The sequence below is a fragment of the Lolium rigidum genome, chromosome 3, assembly GCF_022539505.1.
Source record: "Lolium rigidum isolate FL_2022 chromosome 3, APGP_CSIRO_Lrig_0.1, whole genome shotgun sequence".
Lineage (NCBI taxonomy): Eukaryota > Viridiplantae > Streptophyta > Magnoliopsida > Poales > Poaceae > Lolium > Lolium rigidum.
This window is the reverse complement of record NC_061510.1, coordinates 245,728,019-245,753,972: the sequence shown is the minus strand read 5'-3', so window position 1 is coordinate 245,753,972 and position 25,954 is coordinate 245,728,019.

Genomic DNA, 25,954 nt, shown 5'->3' with positions numbered 1-25,954 from the left:
GTGAGGTTCTTTTTGATAGAGCTATACGGTTGGGCAAACTTTTTGACACTTTTTAGATAGGGTTCCTTGTTGTTACACGTATGGCATAATGTATGGAAAATTTGGGGTCATTTGGAGATGTTCGAAAAAATCACTTTGCTTAAGCGCATGTCGTTTCGTCTCGCTGAAACCAGCTTTTCTAACAAGGTGATTTTTTCTACCTTCTCTAAATAACCTCAAATTTCATACAGCTGATCTTCTATACATAGATAGATAGATTGTTTCGTTTTTACATTTTTCGAACTTTTTATTTCCCTTTACAATACCCAATTGATTTTCAGGTCAAAACCTCGAAAAACGAGCATCATGTATGGCATCATTTTCACCCTAAATTTTCTGAAACTTTCCCTTTTAGATATTCCTTGTTGTTATAGGTATGTCATCATGTATGCCAAACTTGGTTAGGTCTCACTCGAAACCAGCTTTTGTAACAAATTAGGTTTTTTCTGCGTGAAAAGTAATGGCTACAACAAATTGTTGATGGTTTATCATTCTTTTGCGTGAAAAGTAATGGCTACAACAAATTGTTGATGGTTTATCATTTTTTGCGTGAAAAGTAATGGCTACAACAAATTGTTGATGGTTTATCATTTTTTGCGTGAAAAGTAATGGCTACAACAAATTGTTGATGGTTTATCATATTTTTTGCGTGAAAAGTAATGGCAACAACAAATTGTTGATGGTTTATCATTTTTTGCGTAAAAGTAATGGCTACAACAAATTGTTGATGGTTTATCATTTTTTGCGTGAAAAGTAATGGCAACAACAAATCGGTGATGGTTTATCATTTTTTTTGCGTGAAAAGTAATGGCTACAACAAATTGTTGATGGTTTATCATTTTTTTGCGTGAAAAGTAATGGCAACAACAAATCGGTGATGGTTTATCATTTTTTTGCGTGAAAAGTAATGGTAACAACAAATCGGTGATGGTTTATCATTTTTTGCGTGAAAAATAACGCCTAAAAAAGATTATAATTTTTAGCGCGTGAAAAATAATACAGAAAACCGCCCTTCAGCAAGCTAATTAACCGCCAACAGAGAGAGAGGGGGTTATCCCGCCCGTTCCCTATATCATACGATCAACGGTCGGTGGGCACGATCCGCGTGACATGGGCTAGACCAATCGGAGCGATGATGCACGTCACGCGAGAATTTGTGAAGAGAGAGGGCAAAACCGAGTAATATCAAGAAACCAAGGGCACCTGAGTAGTAAATAGACTAAGGGATTCAAATATGAGATTTAAAAAATGGAAAATGCGTGTTTTGTACAATGAAACCCATCTTGGCCTACCTCAAACTATTTGCAATACCAATATACATCGAGTGTGAGAATTGTGGCCTCATTTAGACAAAGTATGATTTGGGGGAAGCTGTTTTGGGAAGGGCTTATTGTGGAAAACCATGCACCTTCATAGCTACTAGGTGATTTGAGAAGTGGCAATTTGTGGTAAAACTTGATTTATCTATGATTTATCTATGATTTGAGAAGTGTCAATTTGTGGTAAAGACTCCATGAGTAAGTGCCACTCTTTTTAGGATTTTTTTGCACATTAAATGACTCATTTAACTAGTTAATCCCATTTGTTGACTCTCTGTTGACCAGCCACTTGAGGGTAAAACTGAGTATATTGCACTAGCCAGTATTAGCACTCGAGGGGAAAATTGAGCACACAAAAAATGCTAGTATAAGACTCGAGGGTATACCCGAGTATATCTAAATTTCCGGGGTTAGACTCGAGGACACGTGCAATTGTTGACGCGTAGACGCGGGTCGCGGTGGAGAAGTCGAGACGTGCAATCGTGGACGCGTGTCGCGTTGCAGAAGTCCAAGACGTGCAGACGTGCACCCGTGCACGCGTAGGACGCGGGTCGCATTAACCACCCCTCGCCTTTATAGACGCCTCCTCCCACTCGTCTCTGTCACTCTCACTCGCTCACGCATCGCCAACTCTCTCCCACGTCCCATCATCTTCTCCAAAGCAAAAACCCTCTCCCTCTCCCTCTTCCTCTTCCTCTTCCTCCGCCGGAGAGATGGACAAGGAGAATGCCAATCCCATCGTCGAGGTTGGCTCGAAGCGCGACGCCTCCATCTTCGGCCTCGTCCCCTCGACGGACGACGCCGCCGCCGCCGCCGCCGCCGCCGGTGCATCGGAGGCTGCCGCCGCCGGTGGCGGTCAGATCCCGGCGGGATGGGACCCCTACGACCCCGTGCCGTACGTCCCGCCCCGAACCCCTACGACACCTCCCTGGAGGACCCATGGAACGAGGTAACTACGGTTTGCTTCCTTTTTTGTTCCCCATTCCTTTTTGAACCCTATTTTTGCTGGTGTAGATGGATCTCGTAGATGGATGAGTATTGGGCTAATATCTCGCGCCGATTTTATTCCATTTTGTTTTGATCACTTCTTGATTTGGGGTTCGGCTGTTCGGTTAATTTATGCAAGTAATATTGGATCTCAATCGGTTAATTTATGCAAGTAATCATGGGATCTCAATCGGTTATTTTATGCACTAATCAAAAGATATCAACCGTTTAATTTTGCAAATAATCTCGAATGTGTTCAAGTTCAGATCTAGTTCAGATCTAGAATCTGTTTCTTTGCCTATGATGAATGGTTGGGCACAAATTTTTACGAGGAGGGTTCAGCGAACCATTGCTGTGTACAAATCTGTTGTGCATGAGCTTTAGTTCGCTTACCCCTTCCCCGTAGATATATAATCATGTCCACTCTAACCGAGGCTGACTCGTTTTTCTTAACTTTGTTATCATGTACGTTAGTCATCGTTGCAACTCATTCACTAGTTTCCGTTTGATATGGATCAGATGTCCGGCAGCGACGTCGGCAGCGACGAAGAGCGAGGAGGACGTCAAGACTCGCCGAGTGCCGCGGAGGCTGCAGGTCGGCCAGTACATCTCCTACTTCGCCAAGGAGGTGTACAGTGCCCCTTCTGCACCAGGAGACTCGGCGCCACAGACTTCAACTGCCTCATCACGCATGCCGAGAACATCGGCAACACCTTCCCCAAGGTCGGCACGACGGTGAACGTCCACTCCTTCCGCGCCAAGCACGGGCGCTCGGCATGCACCTCCGCAGCTTGCGGCCGGGTGGAGATCTCCGCCGGGCGCATGCCTCCGCTCAAGCCCAAGGCTCCCAAGGGGAGCAAGAGCAACAAGTGGAGGGAGAGCCGGATGGGGTAGGCGGAGTCCTCGGACGTGTGCTGCTGCCGCCGTCTGCCTCCTAGTTTGTTGTTGGGATCCCTTTGTTGTTAGCTAGGGATCCCTTGTTGTTATGTTAGTATGATGGTGCTCGTGAAGAACCTCGTTACTATGTTGGCTGCCGTGTATGCAGCCTATTATCTATCCATATTATCTAGGGATTATCTATCCCTAGTCTACTATATTTTGTTGGCCGTACTTAGTTTTCTTGATTTACTATGACTCGTGAATTTATCGTACATTATCCTAGAGATTTGCTTCTAGATTTAACTACATACATATGGACCGGAGGGAGTACTAGATTTGCTGCCATATTGGGCAAACAACGAGGGCCAAAAGGCACAAATAATTGAAGAAAGTCAGAAATGCAAGCTTCTCTAGATTTTATACTAATTTGGTGAAAAGGACGAGAGAGAAAGAGGGGAAAAAGGTGCACTTAATAATGCCAATTTGGGGCCGAGAGAGACGGAACCCAGCTCCTGCTCACGTGCAACCAAACGCTTCTCGTCCTGTCCCACGCGGTCCCTTTCTACCAGCCCCACGCGACGCGGGCCCACACGACTCGGCCCCACAAGACGCGGCCCCACACGTGACGTAACGTCAACTAAACGGGAATCCTGCCGTCTGAGCTGCTTCTGCGGGTTTCAAACAAGGGCTTGGAGAAAACTGAGGAAAAACTAAGGAGCTGGGGAAAACTGAGTACAACTAAGGACCTGAGGGCACGAAAATAGAAATCCCTAAAAACTATTGTGGTAAAGAATATGTCGCTTATGTATCTTATTTCTTATAAGTTGCTTGTTGAGCGGTAACCATGTTTCTGGGGACGCCATCAACTATTACACTTTTGTTGCATATCATGTGAGTTGCTATGCATGTTCGTCTTGTCAGAAATAAGGGTGATTTATCATGATTAAATGGTTTGAGTATGCATATTGTTAGAGAAGAACATTGGGCCGCTAACCAAAGCCATGTATCATGGTGGAAGTTTCAGTTTGGACATTAATCCTCAATCTCTTATGAGAATATTATCTGTTGTTGAATGCTTATGCATTAAAGAGGAGTCCATTATCTGTTTTCTATGTTGTCCCGGTATCGATGTCCTCGAGTTGAGATCTATCAAAAATGAGAAATCAAATGCGATCTATCTCCTTGGACCTTTGTACAGGCGGCATAGAGGTACCCCTTTGTGACACTTGGTTGAAACATATGTAATGCAATGATAATCCATGGAAATCCAAGCTAATTAGGACAAGGTGCGAGCACTATTGGTATCCGATGCATGAGGCTTGCAACTTATAGGATGTCTTATGCATAACACATATGAATTATTACTACCGTTGAAAAAATTGTTTCTATGTTTTCAAAATAAAAAGCTCTAGCACATGAGTAATCCCGCTTCCCTCTGCGAAGGGCCTTTCTTTTACTTTATGTTGAGTCAGTTTACCTACTTCTTTCTATCTTAGAAGCAAACACTTGTGTCAACTGTGTGCATTGATTCCTACATACTTGCTTATTTGCATTCATCATATTACTTTGTGTTGACAATTATCCATGAGATATACATGTTGAAGTTGAAAGCAACTGCTGAAACTTAATTCTTCCTTTGTGTTGTTTCAAAACCTTCTATTAAGAATCTATTGCTTTATGAGTTAACTCCTATGCAAGACTTATTGATGCTTGTCTTGAAAGTACTATTCATGAAAAGTCTTTGCTATATGATTCAATTGTTTAGTCATTATCTTTACCATTGCTTTGAATCACTTCATTCATCTCATATGCTTTACAATAGTATTGATCAAGATTATGATAGTAGCATGTCACTTCAGAAATTATCCTTGTTATCATTTACCTACTCGAGGGCGAGTAGGAACTAAGCTTGGGGATGCTTGATACGTCTCAAACGTATCTATAATTTCTTATGTTCCATGCTAGTTTTATGACAATACTCACATGTTTTATATACACTTTATATCGTTTTTATGCATTTTCCGGAACTAACCTATTAACAAGAGGCCGAAGTGCCGCTTCCGTTTTCTGCTGTTTTTGGTTTCAGTAAATTCTACACAGAAATATTCTCGAATTGGACCCCACGAAGACGGAAGTCAATATTTTGCCGAGGCGGACCCGGAGAGCCAGAGAAGGGCCGGAGGGGGGCCAAGGGGGCCCCACACCATAGGGGGCGCGGGCCCAACCCTGGCCGCGCCGCCATGTGGTGAGGGTGCCCTGGGGCCCCTCCGAGGCCGCCCTTCCACCTATATATGCTCCTAGATGTGAAAACCCTAAAACAACCGACGATATTCCACGAAGAGTTCGGTAGCCGCCGCCATCGCGAAGACAAGTTTCGGGGGACAGAAGTCTCTGTTCCGGCACGCCGCCGGGACGGGGAATTGCCCCGGGAGTCATCTCCATCAACACCACCGCCATCTTCATCGCCATTGTTGTCTCCCATGATGAGGAGGGAGTAGTTCTCCCCCGAGGCTGAGGGCTCTACCGGTAGCTATGTGGTTCATCTCTCTCTCCCATGTGATCTTTATGTGATCATGAGCTTTATCACTATTAATCTATGAGCTACTCTAGTGATGTTATTAAAGTAGTCTATTCCTCTTCCATGATGTAATGTTGACAGTGTGTGCATCATGTAGTACTTGGCGTAGGTTATGATTGTAATCTCTTGTAGATTATGAAGTTAACTATTACTATGATAGTATTGATGCGATCTATTCCCCCTTTCATAGCTATTGTTGACAGTGTGTATGCTATGTTAGTACTCGGTCTAAATTGCAACGGTCTATTATGCACTCTCGAGGTTACTTAAATATGAACTCCGGATGTTGCGGAGCTTGTTTAATACGGCTTGAGGTGTGCTGTTATAGCCCTACACAATGAATGGTGTTTGTTATCCAACAAGAGAGTGTCAGAAAGTAGCACAAGTGAAGAGAAGTTATTTATTTATGTGATCATTGTTGAGAGTGTCAAGTATGATCCCTAGGCCTTATTTCTAAGCATTGAAACACCGTTTGCAACAAGTTCTGTTACATGTTCGCTTGCTGCCATCTTTATTTCAGATTGCAATTACTACTTACAATCATCCATATTACTTGTATTTCACTATCTCTTCGCCGAACTAGTGCACCTATACATCTCGACAAGTGTATTAGGTGTGTTGGGGACACAAGAGACTTCTTGTATCTTAATTGCAGGATTGCTTGAGAGGGATATCTTTGACCTCTACCTCCCTGAGTTCGATAAACCTTGGGTGATTCACTTAAGGGAAACTTGCTACTATTCTACAAACCTCTGCTCTTGGAGGCCCAATACTGTCTACAGGAATAGAAGCGTGCGTAGACATCAATCGTCAGTTCTCTCACCTGGGTACGTTTATATTTAATGGAAACTTTATCTAGCCAACCATTTTTGTACTACTACATTATTATTTTTTGCATATATGTAAATATTTGCTTAACCTGTAAAACCATAAATGATGTTTGTTTCGAACGCAAAACCCCTAATTTTGTAACATGATTAATGTGTGTGCTCTCTCTTCCAGGCAAACTCTATAAGAAAAGACACTAAGGATGGCGTAGAGAAGCACCAAAGAATTTATACATCACATGTCTAGGGATTGTTTCGGCTTTCACATCGCCTGATTTTTGTTTTTGGAATAGAGATGATGTACATCACCTGTTCAATTATACACCCTTGTCAAACACATTCTGTGTAACCCGGAGCTTGTTGGCTACAGGCTAGCCGGACACAGGTTGTGTGGGAGCTCGCGGCAGCCAGAACTAAGTTCGAAGGTATCGCCACTGTTGTCAAGTTCGAACCTCCATTGATGATCAATTAATGTGACAATGCATTAGGCAATGACATCATAATATGTGATAAGCATATGAAATGATCTAGTCTCACATGTTTCAGGAATCATATGGGAATTACATGAGTTTCAGACATGGTAAGATAGAAAGTTTAGCCATATTGCAACAAGATGATTACTTATACAATGAGAAAAGCTACTCCTCGTCACTTCGATATCTGGAAAAGGGTCATGCTAATCTACGTAATTCTCACATGTGTCATCAAATTCATCTCCATTGTCATTATAAGGGCTTCAGTATTGTTCATTAGGTTTTCAACCAGAGCCGTTGAAATATGGTGGGGTCCATCTCTACTTAAATTTGTAGTAGGCACGACTTATTCTGTCCGTACAGCGTATGTGTCATGTCCTTGTTGCCCACCAGCTTGTTCCTTCTCTTGATAGGCATCTGTGTCATATCTTACACCTTCATTTTCACTAACATTGTAGAGGTGACAATGGTCGTATGTTTGGACAACTTTCGAACCCTTATTATCTAGGTCTCTATCAATCAAATAGAAGACCTTTTTAGCCTGAGTAGCCAGAATATAATCATCATTCGTCTTAGCATCCTTCCCATATTGATGCTCTTGAAGTACCCATCATTTTTGATCCGATCTTTGCCTTGCAAAAACCATTCACCTTTAAACATAACAAAAAACATGTTATCCTAGTACTGTAAACAAATAATGTCCTTAAGGGTTCCAAAGTAATCACCGAGATCATTGTTTGTGGGATTTACAGCACCCGGCAAGGTGATTTCACTGTTTTGTGTCTTCTTATTCGCATCAAGGCTGGTAGTGCTAAATCGAACCTCATTAACTATACACGCTGTGTATCTCGTGACCCTGGAATCCAGAGAGTAGCGCAACACGAAGAGATCCTTATTTACATTAATTCCTCTTCTCATCTCCTCCTAAGCGGCAACACCACAAGAAAAGAAATATATGAAAAATCTGCAGTGACAATAGATATCAAATAGCTCAAGTAACACGCGAACAAAGAGAGAAAAGTAACTTCTTTCTCCAACCAGTCCGCAAATCCTGTTCTCATTGCTCTGTCAATGTATCTAACCCTTTGCTGGGTTAATTCATTTCCGTATTGACTGGATTTTTTAAGACAGTTGTCCGGACATAGTTAAGTATGGATGTATAAAAGTAGGCAAGCTAAGATGTGAAAACATACCGTCTATATCTGACCGTTTCAACACTGTTGCGCAAAACAGACCACACCATTTTTTAAACTTCTGCAGGATTTTCCCCATCATAATCGCATGCCAAAATAAACTTAACTCTGTGCCCAAAAACTTGAACATCATAGGCATCAAGATCTTCAAAAGCTGAATTTCTTGGTTCCTTGTTATACACTATGTCGACATCATCCATGTATCTCGAGCAAAACGTGAGACATTCATCGTCAACATATCCCTCAGCAATAGAACGTCCTGGTCGTGCCCCGTTCCTCGGATAGCGCTTCAAAGTATACAACCACCTTTCAACTGGGTACATCCACCCATAATGCACATGACCTCTTTGGCGTGCCTCTTCATGTACATGTACTTCTAGGTGCACCATCACACCAAAGAATGATGGGGGAATGCACTCTAGCCTGCACAAGATCTTAGGGATCTCTACCTCTAGTTCTTTAAGCACAGTCTTGTTTATAGTTTTGCTGCACAGTACCCTGAAAAACCTGCCTAACTGAGCAATTGCCTCATACATATATCCTTACTTACTTGTCCTCTCAATCCAGCAGCTAACATGGTTTGCAAAAGAATGTGACAATCATGTGTTTTTAGGCCTTGTACCTTGGTCCCATCAGAACTTACAAATTTTGCAAAGTTCAAAGCATATCCATCTAGAAATCTCAACTCCCGTAGGAATTGACAGAATGCACGCGCAAGTTCTCGAGAAAGGGAATATGGAGCCTCTGGCCACTCATAGTAGACTTCCCCTTTCTCCTTTTACAATTGTATATGTTTTAGAACATTGAAGGTATTCTTCCCGATGTCACGCCTAGCATTAATGGTGTCCTTATTTTTCCCATCCATTTTGAGAAGTGTTCCAAGAAGATTGTCACAAATATTTTTCCCAATGTGCATGAAATCAAGATTATGTATGATCAGCTTCAGGGTGGGCCAATACTCCATGTCCCACAAACTCATCCTCCGGCCCCAAATTGGCACACGTTTGGGCTCACTTTTCTTGGTTTTTGGTGCGCTGCCCTGGGGGCTGGGAGTGGCAGGATTGCTTTCTTTTACTGTTGTCTACTTCTTTATTTTTATCTTGTTGGCTGGCTGAGTTCTGCTTCTTTTTCGTGGCTGCACTTTCCTTGCTTTTCATGGCTGCTTGTTCCTTCTTTTTCATGGCTGCCACTTGTAATTCCTTCGGCGAAAGCTATCTAACCTTCTCCAACAATTATGTCAGCTCATCTGTAGTGAAACTACCAGGCTTACCATGATTCTTATGAACCATTAGATTTTTTTTTGTAGGGTTCGATGCATGAAAGACAAAAAAAATCTATCGCAAAGACGCATAAATCCAAGATCCAATCTATGGAAAAGCCAAGATATAATATATGAGATCGGAGCAACGAGATAGATGAGGAACTAACCCTCGTAGATCCAAAGCCTTAACGAGATCAGATCTCGTGGTTGATGTAGACGATCCTTCTAGTGCTGCAATCCAGCAGCACTTCCATACTCGGTCACAGGTACAGTGTCGATGACGTCCTTCCTCTCCCCATTACAGCGGGCATAAGAGGTAGTATATCCCCTAGGAATCCCAGCAGCACGACGGCGTGGTGGTGGAGGTGAAGGAGAAGTTCCTGCAGGGCTTCGCCAAGCCTGCGCAGGAAGAAGGGAGAGGGAGAGAGGGGCGGCTAGGGTTTGGGGAATGATGTGCTGCGCCCCAACTCTCCCCTCCCTCTTATATAGGCGTGGGGGGCTGCCTTGGCCCCTCCTCCAAGCCCTAGGGGTCGGCCAAAACAAGGGGGTAAACTCCCCCCCCCCCCAAGTTAAGTCCCTATTTTCAAGGGATTTGATCTTATCCACTTGGTCCAACCACATGGGCCTTGGGGGGCTGGTGTGCCTGGCCCATGTGGGCCTATGCGACCCCTCTGGTCCATGTTGGTCGTCCGAGATAGGTGGACCAATATGGTACCCTCCAGAACCTTCTAGATCCTCCGTTACAATACCGAAAAATCTTGAACTTTTCCGGTGACCCTGAAAATGACTTCCCATATAGGAATCTTATTCTCCGGACTATTCCGGACCTCCTCGTGATGTCGTGGATCCCATCCGAGACTCTGAACAACATTCGGTCTCCATCTCATATTCCATATCTACTATACAACATCGAACCTTAGGTGTGTCACCCTACGGTTCGTGAACTATGCAGACATGATCGAAACTCCTCTCAGATCAATAACCAATAGCGGGACCTGGAGATCCATAATGGCTCCCACATATTCAACAATAACTTAGTGATCGATTGAACCATTAACATACGATACCGATTCCCTTTATCGCGCGATACTTTACTTATCCGAGGTTTGATCATCGGTATCTCTATACCTAGTTCAACCTCGTTACCGACAAGTACTCTTTAATCGTACCGTGGTATGTCATCTCTTGTGACCTTGTCACATGCTTGCAAGCTAATTAGATGATATTCCACCGAGAGGACCCAGAGCATATCTATCCGTCATCAGGATGGACAAATCCCACTCTTGATCCATATGCCTCAACTCATACTTTCCGAATAGTTAATCCCATCTTTATAACCACCCATTTACACAGTGGAGTTTGATGTAATCAAAGTACCCATCCGGTGTAAGTGCTTTACATGATCTCATGGTCGAAGGACTAGGTTACTATGTATCGAAAGCTTATAGCAAGTTGAACTTAATGACTTGATCTTATGCTATGCTTACTATGGGTGTGTGTCCATCACGTCATTCACCTAATGATACGTTATTAATAACAGCCAATGTTCATGATCAGGAAACCATGATCATCTATTAATCAACTAGATAGCTTAACAAGAGGCTTACTAGGGACTCTTGTTGTTTATACAACACACATGTATTAATGTTTCCGGTTAATACAATTATAGAATGGGAAGTAAACATTTATCATGAACACTAAGATATGACAATAAACACTTTTATTATTGCCTCTTGGGCATATCTTCAACAGTCTCCCACATGCACTAGAGTCAATAATCTAGTTTACATTTGTAAAGATTTAACACCGTGGCCTTCTGGTGCTTATCATGTTAGCTCATGGGAGAGGTATCAGTCAACGAATCTGCACGCTCAGAAACGTATGTATTTTATAATTCATTTGCGTCTCCACGAATCACTCATTTTCCAAATGTGTTGGCATTAATCGTATATGTTTATTCTTCTGGTGGAACCTTAATTCCGCGGTCTGAAATATGTCACTAATATTGTCACAGACAATATAGCTTCAAAGTTCTGACACTACCGGAACTACACCAAGTTCTCAAAGAACTCCTTTACTCAAACACTCTGGGTCATTTTCAAAATAATGACATATTATGTCTTCGTTTGTAGAATCCGTCACAATATTTAGAACTCATCTAAATCTATAGACTTCTTCTAGCCCATTGTGCTACCTTTTAATGAACACTTAGTCTAAATGAGATTTGAAATTCAATTTTATATGTGACCAAACTAATATCGGTGCAACACCTTACAACAATTTGTTTGTCATTACCCCATACAAAACTATACATATCCTTGGTTCTTCTAAAGCAATCAGGGATATTCTTACTGTTGCCCAATGATCATCACATTAATCATTCTAGTATATGCTCGTAACACTTTAGAGCATACGACATCTGATTGTGTACATATTATTCGTGATCTAAAATCGCTTCATGTGTTTTTACTGATTGAGTATCAAATACACTCAAGTCTTTTTCAAACCTCCACATGGAAAAGAACACCTTCTTAACGTTTCGTATTGAACTATTTCAATATTCATTCAATGTACTTTGACTTAAACTCATTATGCGTTTCAATCTATCTTCATAGATCTTGACGCTAAATATGTTTCAGTCAATATCCTTTCATTGAAGTTAGTTCTCAATGAAACCTTTTAATCACATCAAATACATAATTACATCATTTATAATCAATGATATCTCATCCACATATAATATTACAACTATGTCTCAGCGCTCCCACTTAATTTCTTGCAGATGCAAGCATCTTCATCCTAACTCTTTCATTATTTCATCCGGTGAAGATTCCAACTCCATGATACTCACTTCATCTAGTTGAAGTTTGTATACCTATCTAGTATTCCACGGACTAGCAAAAATCTTGGCTGTATCTAGTATACGTCCTTAATACACACTTCTGATAAGAAATGTATTTCTGCCATCCTACTAACATATATCATAAAATAAATATTTAGCGATTAGTAGAATAATCTGCATAGACTATAAGCATCGCTACGAAAGATCTAATCTTATCGTAGTCAACTCTTTGAACATTGACGTAAACAATTTTTTGACAAGTTGAGCTTCTTCAAGGATATTGCATCCATGTCCATCAATTTTGTAGATCCATTTACTTTCAAAAAGTATTCACCTATCTTGGATTTCATGGCACTTAGGCATTTTAATGGAGTCCGGGCCCACCATAACTTCTTTGTATGTTGTTGGTTTATTATTGTTCAAAATCAATCCTTTTTCCACAAATCATTTATTTGATCACAAAGTAAACCATACCTACAAGATTCAATAGGTACTTCGATCTCCATGACTATAACACTTTGTATACATGGGAGCCATGATCGTCGTGGCCGCTTCTGGAACCATTTCTGATGCTGCGCTACTCTGATCATCATGCTCAGGTTCATAAACCTTATCAAGTTCCACTGTCCTCCCACTCAAATACTTTGCTAGAAACAATTTTTTGGAAATAAGCAAGTAACATCGACAAACACTTTTGTCTTTGACTTCATAGTGGAAAGAATTCCCAATTTGTTCTCTGGGACAACAACAAATACATTCATCCGGTTTTGGTTGTAAACTCATTTACTTATGTTATGCATACCAAAATTTAAGAAATGACTATTAGGGTTTATACCCACGCCATAACTCATATGGTGTCATTTCAATGGATTATGATGACGCTCTATTTAGTGTAAAAGCGGTAGTCTCTAAAGCATAAACCACAAAATATAATGACATTATTTTATTTTATCTCATCATTAATCAAACAAGGTTTGGATACGTCTTTCAAATACTCCATCATAACTATGGTGATCCGAGAAACGTGAGTTGTGGAACAATTTCGTAACTCTCTTAGATCTTCGCTAAAACTCGTAATTCAAATATTTCCACCATGATCTAATCATAGATATTTGACTTTTCTATTACGATGATTTCCACTTCATACTGAAATTTATTTGAATCTATTCAAATGTTTCAAACTACTTCCTCATCGAATAAATATATCCATATATATACACTCAATTCCTTGTTGGAAGTTTTTATGAAGTAGACGAATCTTCTGCACACAACTATGCCCAATGAACCACATACATCATCATGTATGTTTCCACTAAGTTAGTTTCCCATTCAACTCTTGGCCTAAGAACGGTATTTCAGTCTTTTTCTCTTTAGAAAATATTTGCAAGCGCCAGACGATTCCAAAATCGAATGACTCCAAAAATCCATTTGCATGGAGTTCCTTCAAGTGTTCCTTTCTAACATGACCTAAATGGCGGTTCCACAAATAGTTGTTTCACCATTAAGATTTATAATAACTTATCCATCATACATGGATTATGGTCATAATTTTAAGAACTCATTGCTTTCATTTGACAAGAGCAAAATAAAAATTATAAAGTTCTTTATTATAAATCTGAAGGGCTAGGTAGAATGCCAATGATAAACATAATAACACTTTATTTTATTTCAGACCTGCATTATTACTACATTCCTTGTCAGTCACTTAGGCCACTATATTCTTTTATTGCGTTGTGTTGTATGTCATCCCATACCAACCAATATGGTACAAATACCTAAGAATTTCATTATGTGACCATCCAAAGAATACATTCATAACATGTATATCATCCATATACACCTGAGCTAGACTTCTAGTCTTTTCTTTCTTTCTGCCAAAAACTTTTGTAGTTTCTCTTCTTTCTTTCCTCATTTTTCAAAAAACACTTCAACATCAATAACTTTTAGGTTTGTTGGTCAAATACCAATAACCTTGAGGTTCTTACTTTGAAGTTGATCATCACATGACAAGTGTTCCAGATTTCACTATTAGTAACTTTTTAATGTGATGAACAATTTCAATCATAATTTTTATCCATCAAATCATGACGACTTTCCGAGACCATGTCTGTACATGCTAGGCTCGTCAAGTTTAACCTCAGTATTCGCATGTGCAAACCTGGCTTGCACCCGTTGTATGCACACGTAGAATCTATAACACCCGATCATCACGTGATGCTTCGAAACGACGAGTTTTAGCAATGGTGCATACTAAGGATGACCACTTCATGGATATGCGAATATCGTTAGTGCCCAACTAGTTGGAGGATCGGGACGCCTAGCGTCTTCAACCTTCGTACATTCCCATAAAACTTTTGAGTTTATGTAGTCTCACTAAATTATATTCTATCATCTTGCAATAAGGTCTTAGATTTCACATATATTTCACACCTTTCTTATTTCTGAAAACAAAATTTCCAGCTCCTTACTTTTCAAACGGATTTGAATTTCAAGTTTCACGGAGACAAGATGATTTAGATACTAATTGAAACCATTGCTCTTTGAATCAGCAATGTGAGGTTTACCAAAAGTTTGCAATAGGACTTAATCATTTGTTGATTCTTTAACAATACGGTACAAGTCCGTAAAGTTACTAGTCAGATTTATATAGTATTTCTATGTCAATTACAAGAGTAGCACATGGTAGATAACGGATGCTAATTCTACAAATTTAATTCAAAATACTATTCAGACTATGTTCACTAGTCTTTAACCCATGCCCATGCACGGTCTAGCTATTTAAATATTTTATACTAATAGTATATATGAAACGTGTTGAAGAAAATTATGTAATATCTTGCTATCAAAAATATGTTACAAAAATACATAATGCAATCATCTGCATCTGATCAATCGTGATTGGATGGTTGTGTCATCATTATCAGATTTTAACATAGCTTTGACTTTATTAATTAAAATATCATCTACTTCTTGATTTAATGTTACACCACAATTTGTGTAGTATATTTTGGTATTTCATTACCAAAAATATCTACCCTCCCAGCTGGTATGGGCAGTTCTTTCTCGTGGTCGACGTGCGCTTTGCCGGCGTTTGCTGGGCCGACGTTCGCCTTGGCGGCATGAGTCGTATTTTGCTGCCATACACTTCCCCAGCATGGACATCGCAGCCCTCAAGCATGAAGGTGTCGTGGTCCGTGCCTCGCCGCATTCTCATGGCTACCATATGACTCGCCAACATGCCCGTATGCAATCTTGTTCATGGTGCAGCTCTTAATTTTACGATGTGCTTTTTTTCCGCCATGTTCACCTCACGCTGGTGCCATTGCTATGCATTGCAACTTTTGCTCAGCTTGCCAGTGCACTGGCATGCTACAAATTAACGCCAAGGAAAATATGAGAGGAAGATCAAATAGTAGTTGTTGAATGAATTATTGAACTTAATACTACGCACCTAAATATGTAGTATGATACACTACCCGTACATGCAAATATAATTAACGTGCTAATAGCTGCATGCAGTAGGGTATCATACATTCATACCAAAGCAAACATGTCTATATTTTAAGATCAAGTGCATATGCAGTATGGATAAAAGTAGATGCGGCTCCATAAGCATCGATATCAAACTTGACCGCTTTTAGTTAAATCCTTGTTGCGTACGTTAGTCCAATAAGAAGCACATAATGATTCCTGAGAAAGAAAAAAGACAGATGAGACGCAAGATATGATGCATGGAATAGGAAAAAAGAATATATAGAGAAGATGTATGTACCATGAGCATGTAGTGATCTTCTTTTCTCTACTGAACTCTACCTCACCCCTCCGAGGTCCTGTTTCTTGCACCAGCCGCGGCTTTTTTTGTTGGAGTATATCGCACCAGACGTATCAGCAGGATCTCGTATATCCGGCAATGTAGATTCTGTAACAGCTACCGTATCATCTTGGCCTCCACGCCAAGTCAACTAGCTAACTTGGGATGCAATCCTAACTCTCATTGTAACCGTATATATATTTGTATAAGAGCTGGACGAGGCTTGCAATCAGCAGCCCGTTCTTTTCCTAAACTGCATGGTATCAGAGCAAGTCGGTCCTTCCCTCTCCTAAACCCTAGATTAGTTTTCATCTCCAGCCTCCCCTCCAGCCACCATGTCTCCCGATGAACTCAAGCAGCGCGAGGCTGATCTCCAGCAGCGCGAAGATGACCTGAAGGCTCGCGAGGCCGAGCTCGCCCGGCAAGCTGACGCCAAGGGCAAACAGATTTCTGAAATCAATCCCATCCCTGCCTCCACCCATGTAGCCTCCATAAAAACCCATGTTCCCATTACCTTAGACCTTCAGGACTCCAACTATGCCAAGTGGCGCGAGCTGTTTCTCGTCGCGCTTGGCCGCTACGGCCTCACCTCTCACGTCATCAGCGACAAGGATGCAAGCCCCTCCGACACTTCGCCTACCTCTGAGTGGGCGCGCGACGACTACACCGTGCTATCATGGATTTACGGGTCCATCTCCCTCGAGCTCTTCGGTATCATCATGGCGCCCGGCTCCACGGCGCGCCAAATCTGGGACGCCATCGACAACCTCTTCCGCGACAACAAGAAAAGCCGCGCCATCGCCCTCGACGCCGAGTTCCGCAACACTCCGCAGGGCGACATGACCATCTCCGAGTACTGCGCCAAGCTGAAGAATCTTTCCGACGCCCTCGCCGATGTCGGGCAGACGGTCTCCGACGACACCCTCGTCCTCACCCTGCTACGCGGCCTCAACGAGCAGTATGCACACCTGCGCTCCTTTCTTCCATATCAAGTGCCCTTCCCATCCTTCTTGCAGACTAGATCGGCACTTGTTCTTGAGGAGGCCCAAAAGAAGACGGACGTCAAGAACGCCGCTGCTACAGCACTTTGGGCTAGTGGCAACAGCATCATCCCAAGTGCCGGGCACATGCACTGCCATCCGGTGGCGTCGGACGCGGCAACTCGGTCTCCTCCAACGACATGCAGCAGCACAGCTACCGCGGCGGCGGCAGCGGGGGTCGTGGCCGTGGACGCGGCGGGCGCGGCCGTGGACGCGGTGATCCATGGATGTTCAATCCGTGGACTGGGCTGCCCACTCGTGCAGGTCATGCTCATCACACGGCGCCGTCCCAGTCTCAGCCGTGGCAGCAGCGTGCTTGGCGTGCTCCAGCGCCGGGCCTCCTTGGTCCACGTCCGGCCACTGCACCACAGGCGTATGCAGCATACGCTCCAGCTTCTGGCTACACCAACATGCAGCAGCAGGCACCATCTCTGTTCAACGTCCAACAGACCCAGCTCCCCTTCAATGCCCCGCAGCAGAACGTGCAGCACCAGCTTGATCCGGCACTCGTCACCGCGTTGAATAGCATGCACCTTCCCAACAACGAATGGTACATGGATTCCGGCGCGTCCTCCCATATGGCATCCGATCCGGGTAATCTTTCATCCCTTAAGCCCTCATCTTCTCATACAGTCACCGTCGGCAATGGCGCATCTCTTCCAATCACTCATATTGGCTCTCAAACAATTGCATCTCTCTCTCGACCTCTATATCTTCGCAATATTCTCGTCGTTCCCAATATTATTAAAAATCTCGTGTCTGTTCGACAATTTACTACTGACAACTATTGTTCCATTGAATTTGACCCTTTCGGTTTTTCTGTGAAGGCTCTTCCCTCCGGGATCGTGATTCTTCGATGCAATAGCTCCGGACCACTCTACCCTCTTCACCAACCATCCCTCGCCGAAGCTCACACCATCATCGCCTCCATCTCGCTTTGGCATCGCCGCCTTGGACACCCCGGCAACCACACCATGTCACGTCTCCATAGCTCCAAGCATATTTCTTACAATAAGGGAGGGCCTTCCCTCTGTCACGCGTGTCAATTAGGAAAACATGTTAGGCTACCATTTTATGCTTCCCAAACTTCCCTACATCCCGCCCGTTTGAATTAATACATTGTGATTTATGGACATCACCAGTTCCTAGCACCTCTGGTTTCTGCTATTATCTTATCATTGTTGATGATTATACACATTATTTTTGGAGCTTTCCTCTTCGCAAAAAGTCTGATGTTTATGCCACCTTTACCGCCTTTCATGCTTATGCTCATACACAATTTCAGCTCTCTATTTCCGCCCTCCAATGTGACAATGGTCGAGAATTCGACAATACCAACATGAACACATTTTGTTCAACACATGGCATCTTGCTCTGCTTCTCGTGTCCATATACCTCCCAACAAAACGGCACTGCCGAGAGAGCCATTCGGACCACTAACGACGTCATTCGAACCCTTCTCTTCCAAGCTTCTATGCCACCATCTCTTTGGGCCGAGGCTCTCCACACCGCCACCTACCTCATAAACATCCGCCCAACATCCGCGCGCAACTTCTCTACACCCTATACCGTCCTGTTTGGCATCCCTCCGCCATACCATGATCTCCGCGTTTTTGGTTGCCTTTGTTACCCTAACACTTCCTCCACTTCTCCTAACAAGCTTAGTGCACGTTCCACTAGATGTGTCTTCCTTGGCTATCCTACACGCCACCGCGGGTTTCGTTGTCTTGATCTTACAACTAGACGCATTATCATTTCTCGGCACGTTGTGTTTGATGAAACTACTTTCCCCTATGCAAATCCTCCACAGTCTCCACCACCTAAACCTCCAGTTCTATTCGATTCACCACCAGCTCCTCTATATACGCCTTCTCAGCCAGCTCATGCTGCAGCGCCAGCCATTAGAGAAAATCATGCTCAACATGTACCAGCTCCGCAACCTGCTATGCATGCACCCACTATGCATGGATTCTCCGGCCACAGTTCCCCATGCAACCAACACGACCAACCTAGCTCATATTCTCACGTCTCTCCACCTGCATCTCCTGAACCAATTTCATCTCCAGCTGAAACCGATTCTCCCAGCCCCATACCTCAGCCTCGCTTGACTGCACACACACCACCTCCACTACATCGTACACGCTCGGTCACAGGGCGATTACCACCAGCCAGAGATCGCCTTAATTTATCTGCCATTGCCTCTCCCATCCCACACAACTATCTTACTGCTCTACGTGACCCCTCTTGGCGACACGCCATGCAGGAAGAGTTTGACGCTCTCACACTTAACCAAACATGGCAGCTTGTTCCTCCACCTCCCGGTGCGAATATTGTTAGCGGCAAGTGGGTCTTTCGCCATAAGTTCAATCCCGATGGTTCTCTCTCTCGCCACAAAGCTCGCTGGGTTCTCCGCGGGTTCTCTCAACAACCCGGAGTCGACTTCGATGAGACCTTTAGCCCTGTTGTCAAACCCGCCACCATTCGTATTGTCCTTTCTCTTGCTACATCACATTCCTGGCCGATTCATCAATTAGATGTTAAGAATGCCTTTCTTCATGGAAACCTCGACGAAGTTTTCTACAGTCAACAACCATCAGGCTTTGTCGATCCTCAACATCCCACTCATGTATGTCGCCTTCTCAAATCTCTTTACGGCCTTAAACAGGCACCTCGCGCATGGTTTCAGCGATTTGCTACCTTTGCTCGCACCATCGGATTCATCGAGTCCAAGTCCGACGCCTCCCTATTTATTCTTCAACGCAACCATGAATTAGCATATCTCCTTCTCTATGTCGATGATATAATTCTCACCGCTTCCACCACCACCCTCCTTCGGTCCATCATCAAATCTCTTAGCTCCGAATTTGCCATGAAAGATCTTGGTCTTCTTCATCATTTTCTCGGAATTTCTGTCACTCGAACCACCTCTGGTATCCATCTCTCCAAACGACAGTATATCCTTGACATCCTCTCTCGAGCTGGCATGCGTGACTGTCATCCTGTTCAGACTCCTATCGACACCAAAGCCAAATTATCTACCTCAGTTGGTCCCTCGGTGGCCGATCCCTCTCTCTACCGGAGCCTCGCTGGAGCTCTCCAGTATGCCACGTTGACTCGTCCCGAGATAGCTTACGCTGTACAACAAGTCTGTCTTCATATGCACGATCCTAAAGAGCCCCACTTTAACCTTATCAAACGCATCCTACGTTATCTTAAGGGCACCCTTGATCATGGTCTCCTCATACATTCTTCCTCTTCTCATTCCCTAACAGTCTACTCGGATGCCGATTGGGCCGGATGCCCGGACACCAGACGTTCAACGTCGGGATTTTGCATGTTCCTTGGTGATAATCTGATCTCATGGTCCTCACGTCGCCAGACGACAGTGTCACGTTCCAGTGCAGAGGCAGAGTATCGAGCTGTTGCGACGGCGGTGGCTGAATCTTGTTGTGTTCGTCAATTACTTCAGGAACTCCATCGACCCATTGACAGTGCTACAATCGTTTATTGCAACAATGTTAGTGCAGTCTATCTTTCTGCCAATCCGGTTCAACACCGTCGGACGAAGCATATTGAGTTGGACATTCACTTCGTCCGCGAGAAGGTCGCCCTTGGTGCAGTTCGTGTTCTTCACGTTCCTTCGTCTTCTCAGTTTGCGGACATTTTCACCAAAGGATTGCCAACCACATTATTTCAAGAATTCCGGAACAGTCTTCACGTCGCTGCTCTCCCCGGTTCAGCCTGCGGGGGCATGTTGGAGTATATCGCACCAGACGTATCAGCAGGATCTCGTATATCCGGCAATGTAGATTCTGTAACAGCTACCGTATCATCTTGGCCTCCACGCCAAGTCAACTAGCTAACTTGGGATGCAATCCTAACTCTCATTGTAACCGTATATATATTTGTATAAGAGCTGGACGAGGCTTGCAATCAGCAGCCCGTTCTTTTCCTAAACTGCATTTTTATATAGCCTGCCTTTGATAGATTGTAGTCGAGGTTGCAGTCTCTGGTCAGCCACCGCTAGCAGCCACAGATGCTCTGAAATTTCATGTGTGTACGCATGATTCATCAAAATAATAAAAAAGTCAGTTTGAGATCATGATCGATACCTTGGCATGAAAATGCCGATATGCACATGCATCATCATCATGTTTGAAGCATTCCCGGCCAGATGCCCTGCCGCGTCGAGCTTCCGATGTCACCGGCGGTGCGCGTCTCTTGATGGCCAGACGCCCTCCCTACCGCATCGAACTTCGGACGTCGTTGGTGATCCAGGCCGCATGCAGAGATTCTTCTAATTCTTCTAATAAGATGTATCATAACTAATATGGTAGAGATCTATTGGATAAGACCCTCCCACCAATTCGCATAATACGTCAAAGTGCCATGGTACCGGTTCACTTATTCCCACGTGCCTCCGTCCGTCCGTTCTGTTTTACCTCGGTTGTGTAGTCCATCCAACTTACGTACTCACGCTGGCCCAGGACAGAAATAGCAGCTTTTTTTGCGAATAGGATACTGGCATTAAAAGAAACACCGAACAGTACAAAGCAGCTCAAGAAAAACGAAAATTACAACGAGATCCTTGAGAAGCCCTTCATCTTCAACCTCCAGACCGTATCGACGGCGCGCCGCCGGTGTCGCTCCTCCCTGAGCTAGCCTGACGTTGTTGATTGGCAGCTTGATCACAGGAGCAATGATTAGGGTTGTGCGCGCGATCGCCGGCCAGCACTCCTTCGAAAACCGCGACCACTAGCCGTCCTCCAGGAGACTCCTTCGAAAACCGCAACCATTGCTCCTCCTCCAGGTCGCCAAACCGCTGCTGGTTGCCTTCCCCATCGTCACTACTGCTCTTGAGAGATCTAACGCCGCCATTATCGGATCTTCCTCTCCTGCAGCGGCATCTACTTCTGCACCGGATGCCCTCTCCTCCAAGTTACCAAGTACCAGCCACGGCCGTGTTGGCCACCCAACCCAGGCATTGAAAGAACTGGACGCCGCTGGCTGCTTAGGCGGCATCGTCGTCAACAACTACGATTTCATCACTGAGCCCTTGGGATGCCCCGACGGCGACATGACCATATTCATCGGCAACCATCGAGAGCCGATCCATTACCGTCCGCAACTACAGGCGGGTTACGCCGACATACCCGAACGGGCGCAGACTTGGTGCCAAAAACAGTGTCAGACAGGTCCAACCTTTGTTTTAGTGGAAATTAATACTATAACGAAAACAGGATTGTTGTTGTCAACGGTGACATATATATATTAGGACATACACGATTACAAGTACAAGGGTAGGACTCGGTTAACCAAACCGTGTCAACTACATACTCCTATTCTACAGATAGTACAACTCGTTTAACACTCCCCCTCAATCATAACTTATCTAAGTTAAGATTGCGTCTAAACATTTCGAGTTGCCTAGTAGAAAGAGACTTAGTAAATCCATCAGCTAACTGATCTCCTGATGGTATAAAGAGTATGTCCAAGAGTTTCCGAGCCACTCTCTCACGAACAAAGTGATAGTCCACTTCTATGTGCTTCATCCTAGCATGGAACACCGGATTTGCAGAGAGATAGGTAGCTCCAATATTGTCACACCACAAACACGCAGCTCTCGGCTGTGGTACTCCCAACTCCTTGAGCAAAGTCTGTACCCAAATGACCTCAACAGTTGCATTAGCTAATGCTTTATACTCTGCTTCCGTACTAGAACGAGAAACAGTAGCTTGCTTCCTAGCACACCATGAGATCAAGTTTGACCCCAAGAACACAGCAAATCCGCCTGTAGATCTTCTATCATCTGGACAACCTGCCCAGTCAGCATCTGAGAATGCACTCACAAGAACAGAGTCAGACTTACAAAGTCTCAAGCCAACAGAGATAGATAGTCCCTCTCAAGTATCTCAGAATCCTCTTTACCGCTGTCCAATGAGCCGTAGTAGGAGCATGCAAAAACTGACATACCTTATTAACAGAGAAAGCTATATCAGGCCTTGTAAGAGTAAGATACTGCAATGCTCCAACAATACTTCTATAACGAGTAGAATCATCACTACCCAAAACCTGACCATCAGTCATAGACAGCTTTTCTGATACAGACAGAGGCGTATCAACAACTTTACATGACTGCATGTTGACACGTGTAAGAAGATCATGTGCATACTTTTGTTGTGAAAGAAGAATACCATCCGAAGTCTTATGCACTTCTATGCCAAGAAAATAGTGTAGCGCACCTAAATCTTTAAGTGCAAAGGCCATACCAAGATCATGAAGCAAAGCATCAACTGCTTGACCAGAGGAGCTGACTACAACAATGTCATCAACATAAATAAGCATATAGATGGTCACTCCCCTTTGTTGTAGAAAAATAGCGAGGTATCAGCTTTGGATGCAGAAAAACCAAGATCATAAAGTTTGGAGCTTAAACGAGCATACCAAGCACGAGGAGCCTGTTTCAAACCGTAAAGAGCTTTATCCAATTTGCAAACATGTCCCAGACGAGAACGATCCTCATAACCAGGAGGCTGTCGCATATAGACCTCTTCTTCTAGAACACCATGTAAGAACGCGTTCTTCACATCTAATTGTCGTAGTTGCCAGTTGCGAGAGACAGCAAGAGCAAGAACCAAGCGGATAGTAGCTATCTTGACAACGGGACTGAACGTGTCTTCATAATCAATACCATAACGCTGTTTAAAACCTTTAGCAACAAGACGAGCCTTGTACCTATCAATCGTACCATCAGCCTTCTTCTTCACCTTATAGACCCACTTGCAATCAATAACATTACGACCAGGAGTAGGAGGGACAAGATGCCAGGTCTGATTTCGCATAAGCGCAGAAAATTCTTCATCCATAGCCTGTTTCCAATGAGAGACACTCAATGCATCTTGCAAACTAGCAGGTTCAGCGAGGGCCGAAAAATGTGCAAACCGACCCTTGTCATACCGAATAGTACCATCTGTAACAACTTTTGGTTGAAAAATACCACGCTGGGATCTGGTAACAGGACGCTCAGCTGGAACAGAAACTGCGCAACAGGGGCAGAACAACTCGGTGAAGAGGATCCAGAAGGCATGGCAGCAGAAACATCATTATCAGAAACATCCGCAGAAAATCCCAGAGAGCCAGCCACAGAAGATCCTGCTGGGGAATCAGCAGCAGACGAAGGGAAAGCCACCGTGTGTCCAGGCGACGGGGGGGGGGGGGGCAGCGACAGACTCAGAGTCTGCGCTCCACGCACGATCCGAGGCGGATCTGGGCACAGATCCCGAGGAAGATCTTGTCGTCAGGGAGGGGCATCAACAGAATCTACCCCAATACCATTATTTGACACAAAATCTTCAATTTCCTGTGTAACGGACTCAGCAGGAATATGATTAGCAGGGTTAGCATCAACATTATCACCTAAATCATGACCCCCAATCATAGGTATATGAAGATCTGGTGAGAGAAGCGAGATTTCAGCACGTAATTGTGCACCGGCATTGGGATGAAGAGAAGCAAACGGAAAAATTGACTCATCAAACACAACGTCGCGTGAAATATACACACGCCCGGTAGAGATATCAAGACACTTGTCGCCCTTGTGAAGACTACTATAACCAAGAATAGCACATTGTTTTGATCTAAACTGGAGCTTGCGATCATTGTAAGGACGGAGATTGGGCCAAACTGCACACCCAAAAATTCGTAAAAACGAATAGTCAGGTTTGTGTTGAAAAAGACGCTCAAGTGGGGATTGAAAAGCAATAACCTTGCTGGGAAGGCGATTAATTAAATAGACCGCCATGGAGAAAGCCTCGTCCCAAAATTTGAGAGGCATGGATGCATGAGCAAGGAGAGAAAGCCCAACCTCAACAATGTGGCGATGTTTACGCTCGGCAGAGCCGTTCTGTTGATGAGCATGAGGACAAGAAACATGGTGAGAAATCCCAACCTTCTGAAAAAAAAAGAGTTGAGATTTTGATACTCACCCCCCCCCCCACAGTCAGTTTGAAGTGCAAGAATTTTCTTATCGAATAATCTCTCAACATGATGTTGAAAGTCATGAAATCTCTGAAAAACATCAGACTTATTCCGTAACAAGTATATCCATATGTATTTGATATAGTCATCAATAAAACTGACATAATAATTATTTCGACCAACTGAAGCTGGGGCAGGACCCCATACATCAAAAAACACAAGTTCTAAAGGAACAGAAGATACACAAGAAGATTTGGGATACGGTAATTGATGACTCTTAGCTTTTTGACAGGCGTCACAAACTGACCCTTTATTGGACTCACTAAACTGAATATTATTGTCACGAAGAATTTGTTGTACTACAACTGAAGAAGGATGCCCTAAACGCCGATGCCAATGAGTACAAGACTGGACGCTAAGTGCTTGTCTCTCCGATGCCAAAGAAGCAGGAGGTAGTGGATAGAGACCACCCACACATCTACCTTCCAGAAGAACTTTCCTCGTGTCCTGATCCTTAATAAAGAAGTGATTAGGCCAATATTCAGCAAAAGCATGATTATCTTTGGTAAGTTGATGAGTAGAAAGAAGACTTTTGGTGGCTTGAGGTACATGGAGGATATTGTTGAGACGGATATTATGATTAGGGGCATGATATAAAGAGTGACCAATGTGATGTATACCCATACCTGAACCATTGGCATTATGAACTTGATCTGAACCATGATAGC